Source organism: Trachymyrmex septentrionalis, unplaced genomic scaffold (assembly GCF_001594115.1).
Source record: "Trachymyrmex septentrionalis isolate Tsep2-gDNA-1 unplaced genomic scaffold, Tsep1.0 scaffold2, whole genome shotgun sequence".
Taxonomy (NCBI): domain Eukaryota; kingdom Metazoa; phylum Arthropoda; class Insecta; order Hymenoptera; family Formicidae; genus Trachymyrmex; species Trachymyrmex septentrionalis.
The window spans coordinates 1693656-1701306 of record NW_017305179.1 but is presented as its reverse complement, the minus strand read 5'-3'; the positions used below and the strand labels follow the sequence as shown (position 1 = coordinate 1701306).

Sequence of the window (7651 nt, the reverse complement as noted above, 5' to 3'; positions counted from 1 at the left end):
TATTACAGAAATAAGTTAAAAATTATTTAAATTAAATATATATATATATATATATAGAAAGAGAAAACATTAGCTCCCTTGGCTGCTAAGTGAAGTTATAATAAAGTCCCATGTTAAACGTCTTTCCTCTGCTGAAAAATTATGAATGACAACAGCCCATTCGTTTGTTCCGAGATGTAGTGCACGCCACTCGCGCTTTTCTTCTAGCCTATTGAGTAAACTAGCTCGCACTCTTCAGGTAGCCTGAAGAGAGCGGGAAATGCGAGAGAATTGCTCAGGTAGCGTGCACGTGCCTAAGGGCAGCTGTGCAGTTTGGCCCGACCTTCTTCTTGCTCGTCCATCCTCGAACACCATGTGCCGTAAAGCGATCCTCATTTCCGTGTCTCCTCTTCAGGGCTTCTGTTTTCGTCGGTTTCTCTCTTGGGGTCAGATGAACCGTTATCAACGCGCTTGCAAAATAAGAAGAAAAGCGAGCACCGAGAAAGATACGGAAGAAAAAGAAAACGTTACATATCGCGCATATTTTCACGCACGGTGACGATAAATGCCTAGAAAGGTCTAAAAATTTTACCTTCGTAAAGCTTTATTTAGGAAGAAACAATGGATAAAATTTAGAGTAAAATCAATCGATCAAAATATACGTATAAAAATATTAGTTATTCTTAATGTGTCTTTTTAACTAATAAGAAGTGAATTTATACAAAATAGAACTGAAATGTTAGTTTACAAAATAGGATCGAAAAATTATTACTGCAGTATTGAAAATATTGTGAGAGAGAATAAGAATTATTAGTAATAATTATACACTTTTGATTTATGACATCATTGATGTATGATCTGTATTATATCTCATCAATAATGTAATAAACGAACTGTCAGTGTTACGTAATTAATTAATATAGTACTGAAATTATATATATAATTTTCTTATATACTCCCTTTCCTTTTCACATCTCGAATGAAGGTAAACGTAAAGGTCGAAATACAAAAATTGGTGGTAGCTTCAGCCACGCGTGTCCTGTTTGCCATCTGTTGCGCTGGTCTCTAATCTTGTCAAATAAATCTGATGCGACGTGAGATATTATCTTTGACACAGCATTTTCCGTGCAGACGAATACATTTAATTTCTGCACCCTCACCCCTTCCAGTAATTCTATGTATTACAAATGCAAGCATATTCCTCTATTGAAAAATTTTGTACCCTTTTTGCGAAGAATTTTTACAATATTATTGAATTGCTGGGAAAGATGAAAAAGAGACGATGTTTCATTCGGCTTCAAAATATTTCACTGCGATATCGTGTTATTGTACATATCGTACTATTAATAATTGCTGATGTAGTCGTGTTTAGCATTCTGTAATTAATTGCTTGCTACGATTAATATAATTCACAATTATGGCGAGATAATAAAATGTAATATATAATAAAATGTAATATATAATAAAATGGAATAAAAAATACTTTATTCTTGATCTTTTTTTAGACGAATTGTCTTGAGAGTCACAAGATATAATATATATACTCGTACATATAGATGTATATATATAATGTCATTATAATAACCAAAATAGAGGAAATATTATACATCCGCCTGGCCTGTCCTTTAGCTTCGCGTACTCAACACCTCGAACAGCTTAAGCTTCATCCTGGCGCATATATCCATCGTCTATGGGTTGCAGCTGCCCCGTAGTAGCAGCACGTGTTCCTCTTTTCGGGGCAGGTGGTTGGCGTCGTTAAGCAATCGCCTCCCCCTCGACGAAGACCGAGATTTGAACGGTGTGTAGCCCGTCGGCGAGCGAACGAAGAGGTTGACGGGAGTAAGAAAAAAAAAAAAAAAAAAAATCAAGAAAGAAGGACAGGCCTGGCAGGCACGAGGCTCGTGACTATAAGCAGGCTCGGATACTTTTGCCAGAGAATACGAGCCGAGTATTATCTGAGGAAGGGCAGAGAATTATTGCACCTTTTGCCTTTCGTGATAATCAATATGTATTACTTGAATTAAGTAAATTCTTTTCTTGAAAATACATCATGAGGACGGTAAAATATCGAATGCGAAAAATGGTGACTTTGAATTTTTTCCAAGGGAGAAAAGATCGAATAATGAATTTCTTAATTTATCTTTACTTAAATAAATTTATATTAATTCCATACTTTGCTGATTCATCGTTAATTATTGAACGCTGCGGATGATGGAAGTGTAGTAAGAATGAAAAATATAAAACGATTCTTTTTCCGATAAAATGTACTTTATTATCATATACAAAATATAAAAGATGTAATGATTCATATGATTCATATTGATAGAATGCGCATAGAATTTTCTATATGAAGAAACATTTAATATTTTTTATAAGTTACATTTATATCTTACTATTTAGTAGTATAAAAAATACATAAAATATTTTTCACATTTCTTCACCTTTTTCTGTGACAAACGACAAATTTTATTGATAATTATTTTTGGCATCATGTAACGTTCTAGTAAAGCAAGAAGGTGTGTCACTAGGTGTTCCTAGACATCCGTTTATAGTGAACAATCCGCGTGATATCGTTAAGCGGGCAATTGCTAAAAAAGAGCGTAATGACAGGATAATGCGGCCCGGGCCACGAAAGAGAGAGAACGGCGAAGGTGTCCACCGCAGACGAGGAGAACCGCGATCAGGTGAAGTAAACGAGGGGGAAGGGGGTGAAACGACCGGCAGGTGGTGTCGAGAGGTGCGCTGCTGATATACGCGCGCGTCATGACCGGTTCCGAGATCGGAGTGGATCTTTGCCGTGCGGTTTACCGCCGCTTAATAAGCTGCTACAAGAAGGACCTACTGTCCGCCCTAACTGTGTATACGATAAATCTCGTAGCGCAACGCGCGACGTTACATACGAATTGCGCGATTGTTGAGATCTGCGACGCGACCGAGCAGGTGGTGGCCGATTCCTCCGGACTCATGATTTTCTACGGGATGAACGAAGGTTACGTCCAGTGTATATGGGCCTTTCGCGTTTTACACTTCGATTTAGGAAGGTACGAGGATTTATATTTTTTTTTTTACTCAAAAGAGAGAAAAATATAAAAATTAAGAATACGCGACGATCGATACGATTTACACTAATATTTGTCAAATGCGCATAGAATTTTCTATATATGTGAAGAAATATTTAATTTTTCTAAGTTACGTTTATTTTACTACCTACTGATAGAGATCAAGAATACACAAAATGTTTTTCATATTCCTTTACTCTCTTCTCTTTTTTTCGCTAATATTTTCTTGCGTCTCATAGTCTGACGCACCGAGCAAAAAATGCAATGAATTACGATAACAGACATATGAAATTGATCTAAAAATAGATTTTCAGATAATGTATTTTTAATTTTTTTTAAGAAAGATTACGCAACAAAATATGTCGGAAGAAACGTTTATATAATAAAATCGAATTTTCAAAATCGTTTTATCAGCGATATATCGTTAGCAATTGTCTCTTCGTAATTCGAACAAAGTCGATGATTAAGTAGTAACAAGATTACGTCATGATACTTCATGCGTTTTGTTATCAAATTTATATTGTGCAAATTTTAAAAAGTACAATCTTTATGTTTTTATTTAGTCTTATCCATTTTGAATTTCAGTTAAACTGAAAACGCTCTCTTCGAAGACAATTCGGAGATGCGATAAATTTCAATTTTATACACAAGTATTTAAATACGTGTTATCGGCAATTCGATCGAATCTAGTGACGTAAGAGCTACATTCACGCGGGTTGGATCACCTTCGTATGACTGGGCCTTCCCTTGGAAGGCTCTAGCGGAAAAAAAGAACCCAAGCACGAGCTGCAAGACGCGGGGGTGAGTTTTCCATCTTTCTTTTTCTCTCGATTCTCTTCTCTTCTTTTCTTTTTTTTTTTTTTCCTTTCGGTAAATCAGATGCAACCTCTCCTCTTACCTCTCCCGAACGTGGAACGCAACAGTTGGCGAGGAGGAAACATCTGTCGGTCGTAGCGCATGCGTATCCTTCAGGTAAAAACCTGAAGGGGTTCAGGGATTCTCAAATTTTCGGAAATTGAACTCACGAATATTGGATCGTAGAAAAAACTGAAGAATAGATTGCTTTTAACGTAAAAATATTAAACATACGATACACTTATGTTGGGAGAGGGAGGAAAGAGAGAAATTAGATACAATTCATTATAATGAATTAAAAGTAAATTGGGAAAAATGTATATTATGTACTCGTAAATATACAAGGGCATTTTTATGAAAACTCTGTTGAATTTGAAGATTAGAAAAGTAAAACTGCAATATAGTGAAACACTCGATACGCGTAACATTTCGAAAGTGGAAAATTAAGCTGCTTGTTCTTGTGCTCAGTTCGTTTTGTGGTGTTTTATTAGAACTCCCTTCGTCTATATCTAGACGATGTAACTTTAGAAACGACACGCGCAAGAATTAGGACCAACCAGCGGATGATGTTGACGAAGTGTGGTGCTTTGAATTTTCGACTAGCATAACGGAGATGGTTGAAACGCGTAGTGTTCGTCATCGTAAAACGATCTCGTGGAAAACGATGTGTCCCCGTTTCATATTCGTCGAATCACGACATTAGAAATCTTTTAAGATATCTATTTCTATCAGTTAATGTCTTATATTAAAAAGGATACAGAAGAGTAATAAACTGCAGAAGAGGTACATTTCTGTTTAATATTAGAAAGATATTTTCAATTAAAGCGAGAAAATGTTTTTTGTTTTTTTTTTTTCTTACAATTGTTATGTTAATTCGATTGTTTTGGCATAAAATTCGCGCTTCTGTATCGTTTGCAATGTGTGAAAATCTTTCACAAATCTAAGTATTGTGTTCCAATTACACACATCATTAAAATTAAATTTCCTCGCATTTATACAACCTTATAATTTACATACATAATTTACCACCTTATAGCTATCGGAGCATTTCGTTCCCGAACTTCTTGACATCTGCGAGACATGTACCTATGTTGAAAAGTTAGTTCGACAAGTACCGGTTGAGAAAGTTCAGACTAACTTATGCCGCGTCATTTATTTAGCCATCTTGAGGGCCTTTGCATGACTCACGTCGAAATTACATATCCATTTTCGCAGGCGAAGGGTGCCGCGAAACACCCTTCATTATGCACATCGGCCGCGCTATACGTACCTACAATCGCACGGTCTTATATCGATTCTAATGTAACCGCACTAAATGCACCGTTCACCTGAGTTTTCTGTTAGTCATAAACGCGATAGGTACTCAACTCGATGAAGGCCAGTCACATTCAATCAAAATGATTCTCGTAATTTGTTTTTTCTTCGTCACCCGGCTAAAATTAAAATTAATTTATTTTACAAAAAGAGAAATATTAACGGGTGAAAAAATATTATTCCTATTTTGAATTACTTGTCATTCTTTGCTAAGAGAACTACTATAATAGTAAGACTTGAATATATATTCTTTTACAAAAAATATTATTTAAACCAAATGAGATATAAAAATATTATTGAGAATTTTAATGTCTATTAAAGGATTAGGATGTCCGTAATTTTTATTATTCCATAGATTTGAAAAGTGATAATGAAGATAATTTTTAAAAATTTAATTATTGTACTTGACAACTTTTTTTATGTTTTCATTTAGCCGTGTGTGAATTTTTGCAACTGGATATGTATACTTGTGTCAATGCCATTAGGCCGGATAATCACGTGACTTGCACAGGAAATGTTTGGAACTCGTGATCAAAACGCAGAAACCAAGAAAATGACACGTCTTCTCCACGACAAAACGAGTTAGGCCGAGCAAACCGCAATATATTCATACGAAAAGAACCTTCAAACGTAGGATTACGTGCGAAGTTCTGCGAACTTATATAAGTAGACAGGTGTATTTTTGCTTCCCTTTGAATTCGCGGTTATTCCTCGGCAATTTAATCAATCGACAGATTTTTCTCGTTTTCGTGACACGGTAGTTTTTATTCCAAAAAGCGGGTAATATTGTAATCAGATTCCAATTGTGACCTTTAAAACGTGCTTTTATCAGCATAATCGCGACCTTTTAGTATAACATTATTTTTATATTTTTCCGTACGATAATTTCAACATTTAATTCTTGTCACGTACATTATTATATCTACAGTATCATCTATAACATGTTTTATTCCCGGAAAGCCGGATATGCGCTATTATTATAATTTCTATCCCAAGGCTTATATGCTGTTATATAAAAATGCATTTCACTACATAATAGAGAAGGCAGATGTGCCGATAGGTATCGAGTTCCTTCAGCTGGTTTCTCTCGTTCTGCTAGATCAGTCAAGGTCCTTAATGGTCCAAGCAAAACTTCCGATTTGGAAATTCGAGAGAGAGGGAGAGAGAATGGATATAGGTCGCTTCGATAGTTTAAACTATTATTCTTGCATATAACGAGTCCTTCGAGATTCACTTATTTACAATACAAGTGAGACTCCTGAGAAAGTTATGCAACGATCAAGAATATCTACTGTGGGAAATAGGATGCTATTAATCTCCATGCTTAATGAGATTACAGAATTTCTTGTTTCACAAATATACGAACGGAAAAGATATTTTTCAAAATAACACGGATGCTTTTCTTTAAAACCTTTAGAATAATTATTATGTAATTTTAATCTTACATTATTATACATACAAGAAATACAAGCGAATTGGTTTCATCTTTCTAAGATGAAAAAAAAAACATGCATATTGTATAATATAAATGCAACTTTCTATAATATTTTGTATAAAAATCGGTAGACTGTTTTTTTTTTTAATACAAAGTAGCTTTTAGTTTTATTTAATTAGTTGGATCAATAATGAAGAACTAATAATTGATCAGTACTGTATATATCTATATATATATATGTAGTTCCGATGTTGGGAGAAAAAAAAACTATCGAGATTCTCGATAAATCTCTTTGCACTTTATCGGGAATATCGTTGCTATGCGAGGACGCGCCCACCGGGCTGATTCGAAAATCTGGAGACGATTTTGAGAGACACTGCATATCTGTGCCGAGCGCCACGCGACCGGGTCGTCCGGTCGGGCCGGGTGCCGGGTGTTGTTGAAATCAACGTGGTGGGGTTCCTTCGACGAGCTTACGACTGGAGTCTTATGCCTTCAGTCGACTCTCGGCTCTCACTGCGACTCGAGTCGGCTGAGATTCCGTTAATCGAGTATCGAGCAGCTCGAAAACGGGCCTGGATGCTTCGGGTGCGGAGCCATTGATTACAATCGCATTGAGTGAAAAAGTCGAGTACAGTAATAACAACGAGAGGAGAAACGGAGGAAGAGGAAGTCTCCCTGCAGTTACGTCACACATTTAACGAGGAGGTAGACCGCGTGGGATCTAATAAATCTGGTAGAAGACGAAATTGCGAGGAGGCTTATTGAGAAGAAGTGAAGGGACTCGAGGAAGTGGTGGGGAAGGAAGCTTATCCTGCTGTAAGTCCTCGAGTAGTGGGATCGGGACTTGGCGTGAGTCGACAATCTCGAACCGATAGCGACTGACCACCGATAGTCCGGTCACTTTCAATCCGACTTCAGGCTGATCGCCTTATTGATTTTCGAGTTCACTGGTGCGTTGCACGGTTAATTAATAACATCGGTGGTTGCAAAGTCGGAAAAGAGAGAA

At 36.4% G+C, this 7651-nt stretch overlaps 1 protein-coding gene across 3 annotated transcripts in view; it reads left to right on the top strand.

Moving 5' to 3' along the window:
* LOC108747503 (amyloid beta A4 precursor protein-binding family B member 1-interacting protein-like) overlaps nt 1-7651 on the top strand; it is a 128631-nt gene that overhangs the window by 49402 nt on the left and 71578 nt on the right. The gene's annotated exons all lie outside the window — the stretch shown is intronic.